We start from the raw sequence: 21,797 nt of genomic DNA, 5'->3' as shown, positions 1-21,797 counted from the left end.
AGCGATCGTACCTTCTGCGTTGCCACCCCTCCTTTCCAGTCCAAATTCCATCAGTTGGACCTGGGGGTTCCCCAGGGCTCCTCGCTGAGTCCCACGCTTTTCAATCTTTACGTGCGGCCGCTGGCTGATGTCGCCAGGCAGTGGGGCCTTACTATGGTCTCATATGCCGACGACACACAGCTAGCGGTCACGATCAGCGGGGACGCCGAACTGGATGCCCCCAGGTTCCGAGATGGGCTGAGAGAGGTGGCCAGCTGGATGAATAACAACTGTCTCCAGCTGAACGCAAAAAAAACTGAGGTGATGATCGTGGGAAGAGGAACGGACTGCTGGGGGGACAATTGGTGGCCACAGGAGCTCGGGCCCGCCCCCATACCGGTGATGGAGCTCAGAAACCTGGGAGTATGGCTCGACCACACCTTATGTTTTACCACCCACACTAAGAGAGTGGCAGCATGCTGCTTTGGTGTTCTGCGCGGACTGAGGCCGGTGCTTAAATTTTTCGATGCTCCGACGAGACAGTTGGTCATCCAAGCGACGATCATCTCCCGGCTGGACTATGCCAGCTCGCTCCTGCTGGGAGTTAACCAAGCTGAGATCGTCCGCCTGCAGCGCGTCCAGAACGCGGCTGCGAGAGCAGTGGTGGGCCTGCCGAGGTCATGTCCCACGTCCAACACTCTGAGGTCCTTACACTGGTTACCAGTGAAAAGCCGAATCCATTTTAAGGTACTCAGCCTTGTTTTTAAAATTTTAAAAGGATCGGCACCTGAGATCCTCAATAACCTTATATCCCCTTATGTCCCGACTCGCTCCCTCAGATCCCTAGGGCAATCCCTTGCGGTTACCCCGCGTTTCAGGCTTAGTCGGATGGGCGGCCGCTCCTTCCGTGTGAGAGCTGCGGCTCTCTGGAATTCGCTTCCTTTGGAAATCCGCCTTTTAGAGGATCTACTAGCATTTCGCAGGGCCGTGAAAACCTACCTGTTTTAATCTTCTTATGTTGACTCTCACTTTTTTCCGCGTTGTGTTATGTTCACCTTTTCCATGCGCCAGGACGCTCCTTCGCTGGAGCAGCTGTGCGCAAAATAAATGCAGTTAACATAACATAACATTCTGCAGACATGTATTAGCAGGAGTAGTCTTTAGGCAGACATTAATGACTATTTGTCAAGAGGTTAGAGAACTGCAATCTGTCTATTTATTTCCTCTAACTCATTTAAACCCTTCCTGGCCGTATCAAGGAGATATATCCAGCGGCATTCCCTTCTACTCAGAGTGCTTTGGAAGTCCCCTCCTCGTTGGTTTTTTGTACCTTTTCTATCACCCACCATTTAATGCTCTCAGGTTGGTGGTCAAATGTAATAAAGTGCTGTACGAGGGGTGCTCCCACCGTTTTGCAGCGTACCCGGCTTACATGTTGCAGAATCCTACACTTTATTTTCTGTATTGTTTGTCCCACATACAAAAACCCACAGGGGCACATGATGGCGTAAATCACCCCTGAGGTGTTACAGTTACTGTGTCCTTTCAATGTGTGGACCTGGTCGTTGTGTGAAAAGGTGGTGCATTCCCGAGTCAGAGGACAAGCTTTACAGTTACCGCATTTCTTATGGCCCATTACCGGGGGTAGACCCCATAGTGTAGTCTGAGAGGGAACTGACATTACTGGGAGTAATGATTTTACAAGATGGTCCCTGATACTCCTGCCTTTTCTAAAGGCATGTAGGGGAGTCTGAAGTCCACCTACCTCATCTTTTACCAGATGCCAGTGACGGTTTATGGCTGATTTTATCTGGTTACTTTTGGTATTAAAGGTTGTTACACATACCAACCTTTCTTCGCTTACACCTTTCTCCTGTATGCTGAGAAGTTGATCACGATGGTTATGCCAAGCCCTCTTCCGCGCTTTTTTAAGCAAGCATAAGGGGTAGCCTCTCTCACTCAGTCTGGCAATTAGGAGGGATGATTCATCAAAGAAATCCTCTTTTTTAGTACAATTTCTGCGGAGTCTCAGAAACTGCCCAAAGGGCAGATTATCCCTGAGATTCCGAGGGTGGTGACTGGAATACCTGAGGAGCGTGTTCCGCTCGCTGCTTTTTCTGTAGAGAGTAGTATACAAACAGCCACCCTCAGCTTTAATTTTAATGTCCAAGAAATTTATGGAATGATTATCACATTCCAAAGTGAATTGGATATCGTTTAGCTGTAGATTAAGCCACTTATGGAATTCAGTTAGGGATAGTTTATTGCCACACCAAATCAGAAGGACATCATCGATGTACCTGGCCCAAAGTTGGAGTTGATCTCTAAATGGGTTATTGTCACTCAACACAAACCTGTGTTCATACTCACTCATGAAAATAATCGCTAGGTTGGGTGCAAAGCTGGCACCCATAGCCACGCCTTTTGTCTGCACATAGAATTTGCCTTGAAAGGTAAAAAAATTCTGCGTCATGGCTATCTCCAAGAGTTTAATAATGAACTCCGTCGGAACCCTATATGATAATCATTCCATAAATTTCTTGGACATTAAAATTAAAGCTGAGGATGGCTGTTTGTATACTACTCTCTACAGAAAAAGCAGCGAGCGGAACACGCTCCTCAGGTATTCCAGTCACCACCCTCGGAATCTCAGGGATAATCTGCCCTTTGGGCAGTTTCTGAGACTCCGCAGAAATTGTACTAAAAAAGAGGATTTCTTTGATGAATCATCCCTCCTAATTGCCAGACTGAGTGAGAGAGGCTACCCCTTACGCTTGCTTAAAAAAGCGCGGAAGAGGGCTTGGCATAACCATCGTGATCAACTTCTCAGCATACAGGAGAAAGGTGTAAGCGAAGAAAGGTTGGTATGTGTAACAACCTTTAATACCAAAAGTAACCAGATAAAATCAGCCATAAACCGTCACTGGCATCTGGTAAAAGATGAGGTAGGTGGACTTCAGACTCCCCTACATGCCTTTAGAAAAGGCAGGAGTATCAGGGACCATCTTGTAAAATCATTACTCCCAGTAATGTCAGTTCCCTCTCAGACTACACTATGGGGTCTACCCCCGGTAATGGGCCATAAGAAATGCGGTAACTGTAAAGCTTGTCCTCTGACTCGGGAATGCACCACCTTTTCACACAACGACCAGGTCCACACATTGAAAGGACACAGTAACTGTAACACCTCAGGGGTGATTTACGCCATCATGTGCCCCTGTGGGTTTTTGTATGTGGGACAAACAATACAGAAAATAAAGTGTAGGATTCTGCAACATGTAAGCCGGGTACGCTGCAAAACGGTGGGAGCACCCCTCGTACAACACTTTATTACATTTGACCACCAACCTGAGAGCATTAAATGGTGGGTGATAGAAAAGGTACAAAAAAACCAACGAGGAGGGGACTTCCAAAGTACTCTGAGTAGAAGGGAATGCCGCTGGATATATCTCCTTGATACGGCCAGGAAGGGTTTAAATGAGTTAGAGGAAATAAATAGACAGATTGCAGTTCTCTAACCTCTTGACAAATAGTCATTAATGTCTGCCTAAAGACTACTCCTGCTAATACATGTCTGCAGAATTCTTGGTAGATTTTTTCTGTTGATTTTTCTGCTATTTTGAATATGCAAATGTGATTAATTAATTGTGTTTTTCTGCATCATGCAATGTGTAAATATGTATATATTGTAAAATATGTTTTTATCATACACATCCATGAAATCATCCCCCTGTAATTATACTCCCAATCCAAGATGGCCGACACCTTTTCTGACTTAGCTACTCTGTGAACTGCTCCTAGGACCAAAACGCGTTATTGTCTGTATAGCACTTTTGTTCAATCAATTATGCGTGCCTTCCCTCTCTATATTCACTACATTAAGGAATTATCTTGATGAGTCATAATCGCGATTAAATGGCCCATGTGACGCCTAAAATATACGTGAGTATTGATTAATTATGCTCGCCCTTCATGGGCGCCTATAATCCACTGAATCCCCTAAAACGTCGAGGGACCGCTGCAGTCCTTTTTCGCTGTTGTCGGAAATCCGGTAACCGACGTGGCCGAGACCTTGGCGCCTCGGGAGACGCTAATCCGGGAGTGAGTTGTTGCCACTCTAATCGTCTGGAGACGCGTGGCATTGGGAAGCCTTGACTTCATTACCGGTAAGCGCGCTCAGCCTTTGCCCTTAACGCACCACCGCCAGGCATATGATAAATGGTTAGACAACCCTCCTTTCCCGATTTTGCCTTCACAGACACACGATTGGGAGTTAAATATTGCGACCTTATCATCACAGTGACTCTTAAACACCGATTTGGGAATATTATACACAGGATGAACAATCATGGAACAAGGTAATCAATATGCCTTGTGTGTATTTTATATAGCTGTACATAATAACTCCTTTGGAAGCCATTGTTCCAATTGCTTCGTATTTATTATTTCCCACAGTGTGAGGAATTCAAACTAAAGCAGAGTTGTACACAGCAACCGCCAGATTGATTTCTGGACTCTGACCAATTGGTGAGTCCTTTTAATAATTGGTACAAACCTTTACTCTCACCTAACTGAGCCTTACTAAATAGGTAATGTTATGAATTGTTACAGCCTCGTGGTTACAAGGAATTTACCTGGGAACATATACCCTTCAGATTCAGTGTGCAGGTAACTTTTATGTTTTGCCTGGATATGACTGTGTCTACAGGACCACATACATATATATTTATTACATGGGTCCTTCATTATATTTTCTAAAAAAAACAGGTTCTGGGAACTGTGCATAGAATAGGAGCCAGTGGACCGCATGGACCAAACCCAACTTAAGCTGATAACGACTACTGCTTCATTAACAGGGTAAGCATTTCTATATCCCTGTTCTCACATCACCCTTTAGGCAACAACCCCAAAATTCTTACGGTCCATTTATACTTTCCACAGGGTCACCAAGATAACCCTGCGCTGCCCCGTTTAATATGTCCTGATGAAGACTCGCATGGCCCAGGCACAACTAACCGCAAGGCCGCAAGACAAGTCGAAACGTCGACACTCTATCTAATACCTGGACCACTACCTATATCCCCCCTCTTTTTGTGATATAGTGCAGATAATTGTTACATCTTATGTCTGATAACAAGAATAAGAAGTCCCCTCGGACAAATTGAATGTGGTCAGGTTCTCTGGTCCAGCATTTATTGGCTGGTATTCCTTCGGAATAGTAGAAATTGTTGTTTTTACAAATTTTGTGTGATTTCTCTTTTCTTTTCACCCTATCACTTTGCACTCCCTTTGACACCCCTTTTCTACTGCACGTTATGTACGGGGCATTTACAATTATTATTCTAGATGTATACGGAAAATATATAAAAATTTGTAAATTGCAATATCAATGCTATATATGACAATAGATTAAAATATTGCATATAATTTCGGACCTCTTTGTTGTTGCCAATTCTTATGTTTTCCATTGGTTGGTTTGAGCAGTGCCAAATTATTTATGCTCTAAAATCAAATACGTTTTGATTCATTTCTTTTGTACTAAGTTATAGGTCTCGGACCATTGTTTGCTAATATCAATTTGATACCCAGGTCCAGAACTTTTGGGTTACCCCATTTCTTTAATTGCATTATTTAGGCTGTAGCAGTGTGTAGAGACCCCCCAGCGCTCAGCAGCGCTTTAAAAATCATCTTTCCCCCCTCCCTGCAGCTCCGGTCCCACCCTTGGCTGAGTGTTGACGCCGAGGGCTGGGCGCCGGTTTTGGCGGCCATCTTGGGTCAGGCTGGGTTGGGGAGGCTATAGACAAGCGCTATAAAAGGCGCCTGTGACCTGGAAAGCGGTAACATCAGACTTTTGCACACACCTTTTCCCTCCTGAGGCGGAAGCCGGGAGGTCTCTTGCTTTTCTTTTAATTTTAATAGCATTTTCGTGATTTTACTCGTTTTGCCACTTGAGCCTGCTAATTGCATTATTTAGGCAGTAGCAGTGTGTAGAGACCCCCCAGCGCTCAGCAGCGCTTTAAAAATCATCTTTCCCTCCTCCCTGCAGCTCCGGTCCCACCCTCGGCTGAGTGTTGACGCCGAGGGCTGGGCGCCGGTTTTGGCGGCCATCTTGAGTCAGGCTGGGTTGGGGAGGCTATAGACAAGCGCTTTAAAAACAGGCACTAATGGCTCCGCGCAGCGGACGCGCCAGACCTGCGCCGGAGTCGTGCCAGAGTCCTGCCCGTCTGCGCCCGTCCGTGCCCAGGCGGGCCTAGGGCCTGCCACCATGCCCCACTCATTGACGCCTCTCACCACCAGGTTCCAATATGGGAGAGACCCCCTTATCGCTTTACGTCCGCCCCACCCTACTAGTTGTATCTTTGCACAGATGGGGACCATTCCATTTCTACCGTGCAGAGCTTGTTCCTCCGGCCACAATTCAGTGGCTGTGAAATCCGTTCTTTCCATGGCTTTACTAAACTGCCGGTCCTTGCCGAGCCATGCCATTGAAATCAATTCACTCATCCTAGACCACGAGCTCGATGTGTTGTTTCTCACTGAGACCTGGCTCTCCCCCAGCTCTGGCCCTGACATGGTCAGAGCACTCCCCCCAGGCTTTCATATACTCCACCTTGATAGACATAAAGGGAGGGGAGGAGGAACTGCAGTTCTCTACAGAGACACGCTCGTCTGTAAGATCCAGAATGGTGGGGTGGCTGATTGTGAGAGCTTACAGTTCTCCCTTCGGCTGTCACCTACAGTCTCTCTGGTAGGCTTGTTGATCTATCGCCCTCCCGGACCCTTGGGCAGTTTCCCTAACTCTCTCTTGGAAACTACTGCACTTCTTGCCTCTTCAACTGCCAACTTTGTTGTTCTCGGAGATTTTAATATCCATCTTGAGGACCCCGCTAATGCCACAGGAGTCGATTTGCTCGATGATCTTAAATCTTTTGGAATCAATTTGGCCAACTCGGGCGCGACCCATGAGAAGGGCCATCTGCTTGATCCCTTACTTTCTAATCTGGACCATCTTACTCCATCTCCGGCTCTTGCCCTACCTTGGACAGACCATTATTTGGTGTCCGCATCATGGCAATTCGACAGCCGAGCTGCGGTGGTCCCACGGGTTCACACCCTGGAGAGAGCCTGGTCGAGGCTCCCTGTTGACACCTGGGCGGCACACTTGGAGGCCACGCAACCCTCTCAGGGAGCTAACCCGATAGTCGCTGACGCGAACTTCCATACCTGGCTCGTGGATTCTCTGGACACTCTCCTACCCAAAAAGAAACAACTTACGAGGGGGAAGAGAGTGGGCTCGGCACCTTGGTATTCATCAGAATTAAGAACCCTGAGGAAAGGATGCAAGAGGCTAGAGCGGTCCTGGTGGATAGACTGGAGTGAGGCGAGTCGTATAGAATATCGTGCGGCCCTGAGCAGGTATAAATCCGCTATTCGGGTGGCAAAATCAGGATTCTTTGAAGAGCGTATTGGCTCTGCGGCCAACTCTTCCAAAGAGTCATTCAGGGTCATTAAGGAGCTACTCAATGCCCCCGATCCTCAGGTTCTCCACGAGGACCCTCGCAAAAAATGCACAGAACTGGCCTTGTATTTTAAAAGCAAAATTGACAACATATTGGCTTCCCTTCCCCGGCTAGGTGAGGTCTCCTCTTTGGAGGACAATCCCAGCTCTCAACCTGAGTCACAATTGGTGGAGCTGGCCTCCCTCGGTCCAGTCACTAAGGAGGAAGTCTTGTCGGTGCTGAGATCTATGAAGAGCGGCTCCCCGAAAGACCCAGCACCTATTAAATATCTTAAACAGGTGTCATCCACTATCGTCGGCCCTGTGACGGACTTGATAAACCTGTCTCTCGCCCATGGGGTGGTCCCCCCCAGTTGGAAAGGGGCGGTGGTCAAGGCTCTTTTGAAAAAGCCTAACCTCGATCCCACCGATCTTGCCAACTTTCGGCCTATTTCTCTGCTGCCGGGTATCAGTAAGGTGGCTGAGAAGCTGGTGAATAGCTGCCTTTCCAACTTCTTGGAAGCCAATTCCCTCCTGGGCGACTCCCAAACGGGCTTTCGCCCCGGTCAGGGGACCGACACCGCCCTGCTAGCGGTCGTGGAGAATGCGAGGAGCATGCTGGATTCGGGGGGATCAGTGGCAGTGATCCTCCTGGACCTCAGCGCTGCTTTTGACACCGTGGACCATCAGGTGCTTCTCCAACGGCTGTCGGGGGTGGGAGTCACAGGTTTTGCCCTCAAATGGTTCGCCTCCTTTCTGGAAGGTCGTACATTTGAGGTGTGGGAAGGCCAGGAAAAATCATCCTCTACCCCTCTCCAGTGCGGTGTGCCACAGGGCTCTTCGCTGAGCCCTACCTTATTCAACATTTATATGGCCCCCCTGGAGAATGTGGTACGGCCGCTGGGTATTAAAATCATCAGTTACGCTGATGATACTCAGCTGGTCGTAGGCCTTTCCCAGTCGGCGCACCATCCCGACCGGCTGCACACGTGTCTTGAAAAGATCTACTTGTGGATGTGCAACTCAACCCTAAAGTTAAATGGCTCCAAAACGGAACTGATGTTGCTGGGGAACTCCTCTCCATCTTTGTCCCCCAGCAGCTGGCCAGACTGTCTGGGACCGATGCCCCCCCCCAAGCAGGAGATCAAGAGCTTGGGGGTATGGCTGGAGCAGGACCTATCGTTTAAAACCCACGCCAGAAAGACGGCTGGCGTGTGCTTTGGCCTGCTCCGTTCAGCCCAGAAAATTCTGCCCCTGCTCCCAGTGGCCACTCGAAGACTTCTCATCCAGGGACTTATCATCTCGCGGCTGGATTTCAGCAATGCGCTATTCCTGGGCGCACCCGAATCTACCCTGAACAGACTGCAGCAAGTGCAGAACGCGGCTGCCAGGCTTTTGACGGGTCTCCCTAGGCGTCAATCTGCCCGCCCGGCGTTGAGGGCACTGCACTGGCTCCCTGTGAGGGACAGGGTGAAATTCAAGTCACTCTGCATCGCCCACAAAGTTCTGCACGGGGCAGGTCCCCCCATTCTGGAGGAGATGGTCCAGCCCTACAAGGCCTCTCGTTCCCTTCGCTCTGACCACCAACATCTCCTTCATGTTGGCAGGGTGAAAAAGGCAAGAACTGGTGGCAGAAGGTTCTCAATAAATGTGGCCTCCTTGTGGAACTCATTGCCCCTACAACTGCGCTCCGAAGCCAGTCTTCTCAGGTTCCGTAAACTTTTAAAAACTTTTTTGTTCTCCGTTTAATCCCTGCATTCTTTTAGTAGTGTTATGTTCTGATAAGCACTGGGATGCCTATTGGTAACCAGGCGCTATACAAAACTCAGAATAATAATAATAATAATAATATATATGGACTGATCTGGCAACACCATAACCGGGAGAAGCAGGTGCAGCCGCGTCGCCAGCACTTTAGCAATGATTTTAACATCGGTATTCATAAGGGACAAGGGACGATACGATTCGCACCTATTACTGGGTTTAACCGGTTTTGGCAGTGCAACCAGAAGCGCTTCTCTCATCGTGGCCGGTAACTGACCCCATTCCACAGCCTCCTCCAGAACCATCGCCAGGTGCGTAAGTATAAGATCCACATATTCTTTATAGAATTCGGATGGTAATCCATCAGTTCCAGCTGCCTTGCCGTTTGGCAGGGCCGCTATTGCATCCCTAAACTCCCTCTCCGTTATATGATGCATAAGAAAATCCTGTTGGCCCTTCGAGAGCCAGACCAGAGCTATATCCTCAAAGTATTGTGCTATCTCCACCTCTCCTGCCGTCTCCCTGTACTCATACATCTGTTCATAATATCTTGCAAAACAGTCGAGAACACCGGTCGCACTAGTTACAGTGGCATCCCCGTCCTCTATCTCCTGCACTGCACAATGTCTAGCCCATGGGTCTTTTATCCGATCCGCCAATCCTCGCCCTGGACGTCCCCCTTCACCGTAATACCGCGCCCTAGTCTGTTTGGATAGGAATTTGACCTCCTGATCAGCTAGCTCATTATATTCAGTAACTTTGAGCCGAATGCTGGCCAATAAGGACTCTTCCGGCGTTGCCTTCAGTTGGCGTTCAAGTGTCAACAATTCCCCTTCTAATTTAGTCATAGCGTCATAGCATCTCTCAGTGATTTAAGCACACCCAACTGCAGGCCTATACATGCTCCCCTTATGGTCACTTTAAAGGCTTCCCACACCGTACACATACTCTCCACAGAACCAACATTCTTATCAAAGAACTCCTCAATAATTGTTCTAAGCCGTTCACGCAACACCAGGTCAGTCAAGGTCCCGGGTGGCAGTCACCCGGAGAAGGGGGCCGGACAGTGCGATGGCATCCATACCTCCATGCAAACAGGCGCATGAACAGAAAGCGTTCGAGGCAGGTGCTTGACATTCATCACCCAACCGCTGACATCTCGGGTAATCAACCAGTAGTCCAGTCTCGACCACGTGTCATGTGCTGACGTATAACAAGTGCCCTCTCTCATCCCAGGGTGTCCCAGCCGCCACGCATCCACCAATCCAAGCCCACTCATACCATCTCGCACCGCGTCAGCCGCTCCCCTATGCACATAAGGCCTAGCATTTTTCCTGTCCAGTGCACCATCAAGAGTGACATTCAAATCCCCACCACAAATGATGGCCGATGGGGGCAACATGTAGATCTTATTCCACAGATTGACATAAAAGTCGGGGTCATCGACATTTGTTATGTTATGTTATGTTACGAACTTTTGTATTGCGCACAGCTGCCCCAGCTAAGGGGCGTCCTGGCGCATGGCAAGAAATAAGCAACGGAGAATAAACGTAAGGAGGGTCAGATAGGGCTGTATTTAACGACCAAAACCACTCATGCCCTAAGAGAAACTGTCAATAAACAAAAAAGTGGCCTGGTCAGAAACCTGTAAGTGTGCCGCAACTGAACTAGTGCCCCAAAACCATTAGTAGCACTAGAAGTGATAACCCGGGTCTGTTAGGAAAATTCCCATCAGCCCACCCATGTGGTGGAATGTCGTCATGTGGGAGATGTCACCAATCCAATTCTCAAACAGTGCACCTAGTCATGGTGCAGAGATGGATTAACATGGTGTAAATACAGACCACTGGGCTTCACTGGTGATGCTAATGGGGTGCAGTGCAAAAAATTAAAGTGAAAAACGTGTAAGTAAAATTGACTCCAAGGGCCAAAATTAATTTTAATCAGTATGGCACTCGGGTCAAGATTAAAATTTTGCCAAAATAGTTTGAAATAATAACTATATGTGGGCAAAGTGAGTGAAGGTCGACATGTTTCAGCTGTACTGACTGTTGGTCTTAGCTTTCTTCAGGACCATTTAGGAAACTGCGACTGCAAATCAAAAAATTAAAATTTAGTGATGCACGCTAATGTACATTGGATAAGTCCTACCAGTTCCTCTGAGCCCAGATGAATACTGTAGGAAGTCCAGAACTTTATGTATCTCCTAAGGAAGAGACATAAGCGTGAATCAAAAACCATGTAGTGCACAACAGATTTCAGGAAAACAAGCACAAGATGCTAAGCACACAAACAGGGCGATGGAGATAATCTCTCCCCGCTAATTATACTACTATGTTTCAATCAGTGTATAAAAATCACATAAATGGGAATGGATGTGGTAACTTACCCAGCATTATGTGGGAGTACGCCTCACCTCACCCGGAACCCACTCGGGAAAAAGGGAGGCCCGCTCTAGTTAAGGAGGGAAATGGACAGGAAAGTACCTTTGAAAAATAGCAAAGGGACTAGCAACAATAATAGCTACCATTTCCAAAATTATTCTTAACAAGACCTAGCTTTAAACAGAAAAAAGACTCAACCAAGTGTAAGAAAAATGACTATGAGACTCTGCAAAGAATTGATTAACCAAAGTTGGAGGGCAAGGCCACTCCATGGAGGACTGTGTCTAGCGATAAAATGACTAAAAGAGGCACTGACACTATCAGTAACCAAGTATTGGGCAAATGGCTGAAGACTTAAGGTAGGCAGAGCTACTCCTAAAGGGACTCTTGCTAGTACTAAAATGACTCGCCCTATAGACATAGCAAAATGAAGGTCTGGTACCCTACCTGTCCGTCGGTACCTCGATGCCGGCGTCCGAGAAGGAACGGAGGTACCGACGCACAGCGCGCATGTATATTTATACCCTCGTTGATTGGGTAACTGGCTGCAGCTGTTTCTATTTACCATCGCGTCCGCTTTGTTAAACGGATGCCCGCGCTATAATGCGCATGCGCTAGGTATCCAGTAGTGCGACGCGTGAGCAGTGAACTGTGAACGCGCATGCGCACGGCGCTTCGGCCGCAATGCGCATGCGCGGGCTCTGAGCCATGTGCATCGATCCGCGCATGCGCCGGAGTGTACTGCGCATGCGCCGATCTAAAAACACATCCAATGGCAATCATACTGCCGATGTGTACCACCACAGAGTAAAAAGGAGCGTTACTGTTGAACAAACAGACAGCCGTATCAGAGGCACAAAAATATAATTAATGAAAGATGTAAGGGGATCATATGTGCTCATTTATAATCCCTATTACCAATCTGGGAAAAAGTAAGTATTTATGTATAGATTGGGCCATAGTGGAAGCAACTGTGCATATACTCCTAATGACTATAAGTATTGACAAAGGGACTATATGTACTAAAAATAAGCAATTACATGTGTGGAATAATGTATCAGGCGCACATTGACTTAATATGGTCTGAGATGGATTCTTAAATGACCTCAAAGATGGTAACAGGATGAGTCAATGTAGAAGACAGATGCCAAAGACTCTGGACTAGTTGGATTACAGCGATGTCCACGGTATGTCATCATTCAAACCTTGCATGTGACTTTTCAAAAGAAAAATCCATTTCTGCTCCTTCCTGAAAAGAAATTTGGCCACGTCACTGATGTGAGACGGAATAAATGGCCGTTCTAAAATGACCCATTTCATTTCATCAGCAGTGTGTCCTCGCTCCAGAAAGTGGTTTGTTAGTTTGGTAGCCTGTTTGCGACACCTAATGGTGCTTTTGTGCTCCCCTATTCTTATTTTAATCTTGCGGGTGGTATAGCCAACATATCTAAGGGAACAGGGACACGTTATCATGTAGATAGCGTTGTCGGTGTTACAATTAGTATGCTTCTTGAGCAACCATGTCCTCCCAGTCCCTATGTCAACTGTAGTGGTTTTCTCAGTCTGGGGGCAAACACTACATGACCCACAGGGGTAGTGACCGGAAACTGGAGGAAGGTTCCATAGGGTTGTTGAGCCGTCAGTCTTGGTAGTCCTGGGTCTTGTATGGACAAGAGTGTCTCGAAGACTAGGTGCCCTTTTAAATGAAAACAATGGTAATGGAAGGTTTGCCCCAGTACTGTTCAGAATCGTCCAGTGTTTGCGAACCATTTTCTGGACAGAGTTAGACATTGTACTGAACGTACTAACAAATGTCAGGCGCTCCATTGGTGGTTTAGATGGGCGTTTTTCAATCAGTGCCTCGCGGTTGTTGTTCGAGGCACGTTTCCAAGCTTTGTTCACAAGATGCTTGGGGTAATAGCGTTCCTCTAGGTGAGTGGCTAGTGTGGTTGCATGTTTGTTGAAAAGTTCTCTGGATGAACAATTCCTCCTAACCCGGAGGAACTGGCCCACCGGAAGGTTCTCCCTCAGGGAGCGTGGGTGATGACTGTTAAATGACAAGAGTGAGTTTCTTGCCATAGGTTTGGTAAACAACTCACTGCGGAGACTACCATCCTCGGGGAAGATAGATAGGTCAAGGAAGGGGAGTCTTATATGGCTGTACTCTAGTGTGAACTTAAGATGAGGATTACATCCATTGAGCCAAGTGTGGAAAGCCTGTACTTCAGGGATAGAGCCTCGCCACACTACCAGGACGTCATCTATATACCTCTTCCATAGCACCAGGTGTTTAGAAAATGGGTTGCTATGGTTGAGGATGTGAGTCTGTTCCATTTGGTGTACATAAAGATTTGCCAGACTCGGCGCAAAGACACTCCCCATGGAGGTCCCGGAGATCTGTAGAAACAGCTGTTCTTCAAATTTGAAATAATTTTGCTTCATTGCCAGTTCTGCAAGAGATAGAATAAAGTTAACTGGGGTTATGCTGTCCAGATCTTCCATTGACAGAAGACCTCTGACTGTATCCAACGTATCCTGTTGTGGAATACAGGTGTAGAGTGATGTAATTGCTTATTTTTAGTACATATAGTCCCTTTGTCAATACTTATAGTCATTAGGAGTATATGCACAGTTGCTTCCACTATGGCCCAATCTATACATAAATACTTACTTTTTCCCAGATTGGTAATAGGGATTATAAATGAGCACATATGATCCCCTTACATCTTTCATTAATTATATGTTTGTGCCTCTGATACGGCTGTCTGTTTGTTCAACAGTAACGCTCCTTTTTACTCTGTGGTGGTACACATCGGCAGTATGATCGCCATTGGATGTGTTTTTAGATCGGCGCATGCGCAGTACACTCCGGCGCATGCGCGGATCGATGCACATGGCTCAGAGCCCGCGCATGCGCATTGCGGCCGAAGCGCCGTGCGCATGCGCGTTCACAGTTCACTGCTCACGCGTCGCACTACTGGATACCTAGCGCATGCGCATTATAGCGCGGGCATCCGTTTAACAAAGCGGACGCGATGGTAAATAGAAACAGCTGCAGCCAGTTACCCAATCAACGAGGGTATAAATATACATGCGCGCTGTGCGTCGGTACCTCCGTTCCTTCTCGGACGCCGGCATCGAGGTACCGACGGACAGGTAGGGTACCAGACCTTCATTTTGCTATGTCTATAGGGCGAGTCATTTTAGTACTAGCAAGAGTCCCTTTAGGAGTAGCTCTGCCTACCTTAAGTCTTCAGCCATTTGCCCAATACTTGGTTACTGATAGTGTCAGTGCCTCTTTTAGTCATTTTATCGCTAGACACAGTCCTCCATGGAGTGGCCTTGCCCTCCAACTTTGGTTAATCAATTCTTTGCAGAGTCTCATAGTCATTTTTCTTACACTTGGTTGAGTCTTTTTTCTGTTTAAAGCTAGGTCTTGTTAAGAATAATTTTGGAAATGGTAGCTATTATTGTTGCTAGTCCCTTTGCTATTTTTCAAAGGTACTTTCCTGTCCATTTCCCTCCTTAACTAGAGCGGGGCCTCCCTTTTTCCCGAGTGGGTTCCGGGTGAGGTGAGGCGTACTCCCACATAATGCTGGGTAAGTTACCACATCCATTCCCATTTATGTGATTTTTATACACTGATTGAAACATAGTAGTATAATTAGCGGGGAGAGATTATCTCCATCGCCCTGTTTGTGTGCTTAGCATCTTGTGCTTGTTTTCCTGAAATCTGTTGTGCACTACATGGTTTTTGATTCACGCTTATGTCTCTTCCTTAGGAGATACATAAAGTTCTGGACTTCCTACAGTATTCATCTGGGCTCAGAGGAACTGGTAGGACTTATCCAATGTACATTAGCGTGCATCACTAAATTTTAATTTTTTGATTTGCAGTCGCAGTTTCCTAAATGGTCCTGAAGAAAGCTAAGACCAACAGTCAGTACAGCTGAAACATGTCGACCTTCACTCACTTTGCCCACATATAGTTATTATTTCAAACTATTTTGGCAAAATTTTAATCTTGACCCGAGTGCCATACTGATTAAAATTAATTTTGGCCCTTGGAGTCAATTTTACTTACACGTTTTTCACTTTAATTTTTTGCACTGCACCCCATTAGCATCACCAGTGAAGCCCAGTGGTCTGTATTTACACCATGTTAATCCATCTCTGCACCATGACTAGGTGCACTGTTTGAGAATTGGATTGGTGACATCTCCCACATGACGACATTCCACCACATGGGTGGGCTGATGGGAATTTTCCTAACAGACCCGGGTTATCACTTCTAGTGCTACTAATGGTTTTGGGGCACTAGTTCAGTTGCGGCACACTTACAGGTTTCTGACCAGGCCACTTTTTTGTTTATTGACAAGAAATAAGCAACACCTACAGGGAACATAACAGAAAAGGAAACAAAGGCAATAAACAAACCATATACATTAGTTAGCGTAACCAGGGTGCCACACAGCTTTCCATGTAATATGATATATCGGCCATCACCGTCAATCTCCTCATGTAGGGGAATAAACTGTACTTTTTTTTTATTAGGATCATAACTCCACGTGCATACGATGAATAATTCGACGCCAGCCTTGTGCCAGCCCATTGCTTCCCCAGCGTGTCAGCCGCCTTCCCCCTAAGATGTGTCTCCTGAATGAAAGCAACCTGTACACCGTGCCTATTCATAAATGCTAACATTTGTCTAGTTTTCTGTGGACGGTTCAATCCCCTCACATTCCAAGTGATACAGGTAAGTTTACCCCCCCCCTATCCATAGGACCAAACCTGTAGAATATCCTGAAAAGCAAATCTGCTGGTAGTTAAATGTTAAAAAGCCTTTTTATTTTGGTCTGGCGTGACAGTGCAGTGATCGCCAGAAAGCGATGTGTGCATCAAGAGAGAGGAGCTTTACGTCGGCCCACGTTAGGAAGCAGGATTGCATGTTTTGACTTGGCAGAAGTTGTATGTTTCCACTAAAAAAGTGCTTGCCCTCATCCAGAAGTGATCGTTTTGTTTATTTAACCTGCTCTCAACTCACAAAGTCAGTGCTCAGACACATGCATGTCATGTCATCCTGTTTGTAAAAACAGGCACCATTACGGGCCAGAAGATAACCTCCAGGGAATACAAGCAAGGAAAGAAGAAACATGTTTCGATCAGCCACGGCCCATGGAGGGAGTTTCGGTGGGGCGGAGAGTCAGGGCGGGGGAGGAGCAGAGTGGGGGGTGCTAAAAACTGGAGTATGGATAATTGAAGGTAAACAAACAATTTAATTAATAAAACAAATTTCGTAGCGCGCCCTGCATCGGGTGCGCTACGAAATTCGTTTTATTTATTAAATTGTTAACTTACCTTCAATTATCCATACTCCAGTTTTTAGCACCCCCCACCCTGCCCCTTCCCCGCCCGCCTCTCCGCCCCACCGAAACTCCCTTCACGGGCCGTGGATGGTTTCGAAAAGCGCATTTTAGACCGCTCCCTACTCTACTATGCCCCACTCTACTGTATGCTAATGCTCTCTACTACACTCCACTATACACAATTGTACTCTTTGCCACTGCACTCTATATAACTCCAGGATAGGCCACTCCACTGTACTTTGCCCCACTCCACTCTATGCCACCCCATGCTACTCTACTATGCAAAACTACACTCTATGGCACTACACTCTACACCAATCCACTCTAATCTTTACCATTTCACTCTATACCACTCCACTCTACTCTACGCCACTCCACTCTATACTACACCACTCTAAGCCACTCTTTTACAATCTGTACCACTCCACTGTACCCCATTGCATTATGTACAACTCCACTCTGTAACACTATACACAACTTTACACCACTGTACTCTACACCACATAATTACTATACACTTAATTCCATTGCACACCATGCCCCATATTTTTACTGCACAAATCAATGCCACACAATTACACAACTAACAATTCAAATCCGACCCACATAATTCTACTCAAACCACATACATCTACTTCAAAACACAATGGTAAAAGACACTGCAATTTACAACGGCAAAAGCTCTATCTAAAAAAAAAAGAGAGACCTATTGCATTTTTAAAGCTTGTTTTTAACATGCCGCTCCCCACTCCTCAATTGCACCCCTGAAACTCCTTCCTTGCTGTCTCCTTCTGCCACCCTGCTCCTACTTTTAATTTTGTTTTAAATTCGCGGGGGTATATTTACGAGTTCTGGAGCATCTCTGCATATCAGCAGAGATGCGCCAGAACAAATGCGTCCTGCAAAACTACCCTTGCGTCACGGCAGATGCGCCGCATTTACAATGCCGCGCGCCGTGGCGCAAGGGTAGGCAGATGTGTGACGCATCTCATGACGTAAGGGTGGCGCATCGCTGGAGTCGCATCGCAAGCACGACGCAACTCCAGCAATGCTCATGGCCGCCCAATACTTAACATACTGCGTCAGTCCTTACGCCTGCTTCAAGCAGGCGTAAGGAATTGACGCAGCATCATTGCGGAAGTGCATGCTTGAAATCTTGTAGATTTCACACAGGCACCTTTGCGAGGCACACAGGCGCCGGAACGCCCACCCTGCGTGGGAACGCCCCCATTGTGGCGCTGGGCTTTATAACGTGACGCATCTCCCTAGATGCGTCACGTTGTAAATGCCTCACAGGAATGCGCCACGTTTACGCCACTGTTGCGTCACGCGAGGCGGCGTAAACGCGGCGCAAGGGGCTTGTAAATCTGCCCCTTGGTGCCTACCACGTTATCACTAGTGGACACCAATCCTACAGTGTTTTTTACCCATTTCAAGTTGGCTGTCCAGTAGGACGCATGCTTGGAGGGCACCTTTAAATGAGCTTGTATAGTTTGACAAAAACAATCAAAACCTGCCACCATGGATGTGCATGTGTCCATAGCGGCCATCATTGAATGCATTTGTAATATTTTAACAAACCTCACTCCAAAATGGCCACCATGGGTGAGTTTATATTAACGGAGCTATGTAAGACAAAAAAGCATAGGCAGAGTAAATAGGTTTCATTCCTGACACAAATATGCTTTGAAATGCTTGTTACTAATAGTCTATCTAATGGATTCTATGTCTAACACAAGATACATATGGTACCTAAGATATGAGGGAAACACAGGCCACAGGACACCGTTCCCCTTAAGGAATTGCCTACCTTAGAAATTTGGAAGAAAAAGACATACCAGACAATATATATGAAACTACGCGTACCATACAAGTTTTAGATTACATACAAAAATCCATGAACTGGGAAAGGCTGCATAGATAAGCATGAATACATGGTACAATATTATATCCTGATGTCATAGAGTGACTTACTTACCCCACAGACAAAACTCATGTTGGCTGGAGGATACAGAGAAGATTCCTACAACTTATGTATCGTGATGGATTTTGTCCACAGTTTTCACAGACACATTTTGTATAACAACATTTTTACAAGAGGTTAGGTATATGAAAATAGACTTGACAAATAATGTATTATGTGCGAACAATGCCGTAAATAAATAAATAACATTATACGACTTTTAAAAATCTGACAATTAAGAAAAATAGCATCATCTGCAAAGGATATTTTCTGTCGAGAAAATGCATTGCGCATTTGGAAAGCACTTTGGGGTGGTCAATAAAGCAGCTCTTCAATTTGGTGTTCATGGATGGCTGGTGGAGTATGTGCTTCACAGTATGGCATATATGGGCAGTGCTTTGGTGTCATGTGTGAAATTCGGAGGTGTCCTCCAAACATGTTGTGGTACACTTGTAGCTGTGCTTCACCATGTACCGAAGCAGAAAGGCGTGGGAGAGAGTGTTGTATTTGCATACAACTACCCACATTAGCATAGTTCCCATCGTTGTTTCTTAGGCTGGCTTCGTGGGATACAATGTCTACCGTTGCACTTAGTAACTTTGGATTTATAACCTCATCTAAGGATGTGACCCCTTAAAATCTACAGGCACAATTCTTACATAGATCTATGGGGATCCTCCCAGAAGCTGAGAAGCTAAGACCTAGGAAAAGAAAGACACACACCATTCATACAAGTGTCTATGGGTTCACCCAGGGGCAGATATGCCAGGACCCAAGAAATAAACTCATACATGTATCTATGGGGTCCACCTACGAGTCGAGATGCTGTGGCCAAGGACAGAAATATACATCTTTCACACATAAGAAAACATGTGGCAAACAGTAATATATGAGAAAAGGAAATATATTCGATAAAAACATTACATTCTTTAAATAACAATTCAATAATATTCTTTAAAACCTACTTAAATAATGACAGCACTGTCTACGCAAACTTACGTGTATGCTCAACACAACACCTCCGTTTAACATCACTTTGGCATTGCACCTCTGTAAACCTTTAAAGCAAATAGGTCATATATCTGTGCAAGCAACCCTCTTTTTCACCTCTACACTCACGAGATAAACGTTTTATTATTACTTCAAGTTCTGGGCATTCTTAACAGTGCGCTACTGCCCGCTCGGCCACTTTCAATCTAGGACAGAATGGTTTGGTGCTCCAGGTTATTAAATTCTTGCTGGATACTTCCATCTACTGGCTCAGCAAATGAGTTACTCGTTAGAGTCAAACAGTCGTGATATGCGATGTTTGTAGACATTATTTGCATTTTAGACGTTCGCTCGCGTCAATTTTTTTCCCCCTTCAACTCTTTCGACAATTTGATTTATTTTTATTTTTGGGGAGTTTTATATAGCGCAAACTAGACCCGATACATCGGGTATCAGAGCGCTTTACATAGCACCAGTTTCGTTACCCAAGGACACATTCATTTTTCCTAGGCACGGATAAACAAGTACCAATACTTTATTGATAACAAAGAAATTAGGTGGGAACTTCAGACTTTAGAAGCAATCGCAGGCGCAGTGAAGGACAAAATAGCTTTTTTGGTCCATGTAAACTCCTGTGCTTCAAAGGGCCTTCTACTGCCGCCAGACAGCCTGGCACTCACTAACCAGAGAGGGCTTAAGAGGTGAATGCCAACACATGCCCAGTGTTGTTTTTTTGGTACACTGAAACCAGTTTATATGCAGTAATTTCCCGACTTAATGTATGTGGAGCATCACACTGTTGTGCCCTGTGGTGGTGCAAGCCATGCTGGGCGAAAGTAGTACACTGTCTAAGGCAGAGGTATTCAAACTTTTGGATGCCGAGACCCCCCTGTCAACATTTTGAGGTGTAAGGACCCCCTCCTGACAAAAATGTCAAAACCTGTAGGCAGGGCTACTGGAATTATGAGGCAGGTGAGGACCAAATTACGCGACATGCTTGACTAGATTGTGTGGGAAGAAAATGTAAATGATGTTACGTGATGCCGCGTATTTTGGGAACGCATTGCTTAATTATTTTGAAATTAATTTTTTGCACACAGTAACATTGAGGAACGATTTCTCCCCATCAGTACCTGTTTATAACCAAAATACAGCAATTAGCATCAGAAAGATTTCTAGTCAACCTTTGTGAAGGGCCTTCCACTACGCAGGAATACGTGCTGCCACATTAGAAGCTCACCTGACCCTGACAGGGAGAAGCAGGGGTCCCTTAAAACCTTGGCGGTTTTGTGCAGAGTTAAGCAGTTTACCCATGCAGCTTTCCTCTCTCCCCCTTCCTTCCATCCATCTCTCCTCTCCCAGCCCCTGATCCCTCTTTCACTTTGCAGGCCATTTCTTTCACTCCTTTTACAACTTCTGAACTATCCCCATTCAACCTTTCACTTCACCTTTAATCAACTCTTGCCATTCTGTCTTTTTACTGCCCTCGTCTCTAAAAGTTTCTCGCATTTATCTCATGGCACTTCTGGCTCCGTCACCTCCCGTGCCCCTCAGCACTTCTTATTCACCTTGTCTCTCCATTCAAATTTTTGTCTTATTTGTATCTTACACCTCTCCAGTCCCCCATTCATCTTTCACATCTTCCATTTGTTCTAACAGAAGCCCTCACATTTGGCTCACACTCACTTCTTGCATGTCCATACTTCTCTTCGGCAATTCACATTTCTCCTCATCCAAATTCTCTCACTCCCTTGCTGTCCTCTCATCTCTCCTCGCCGAGCCCACGGGTGGGACCCGTATGCTCCTCTTGGACTGTGCCCTTCTGCTTAATGTTCCCAAATTCAGGAAGGCAC

This window comes from Lissotriton vulgaris, chromosome 6, assembly GCF_964263255.1.
Source record: "Lissotriton vulgaris chromosome 6, aLisVul1.2, whole genome shotgun sequence".
Lineage (NCBI taxonomy): Eukaryota > Metazoa > Chordata > Amphibia > Caudata > Salamandridae > Lissotriton > Lissotriton vulgaris.
This window is presented reverse-complemented; position numbering follows the sequence as displayed.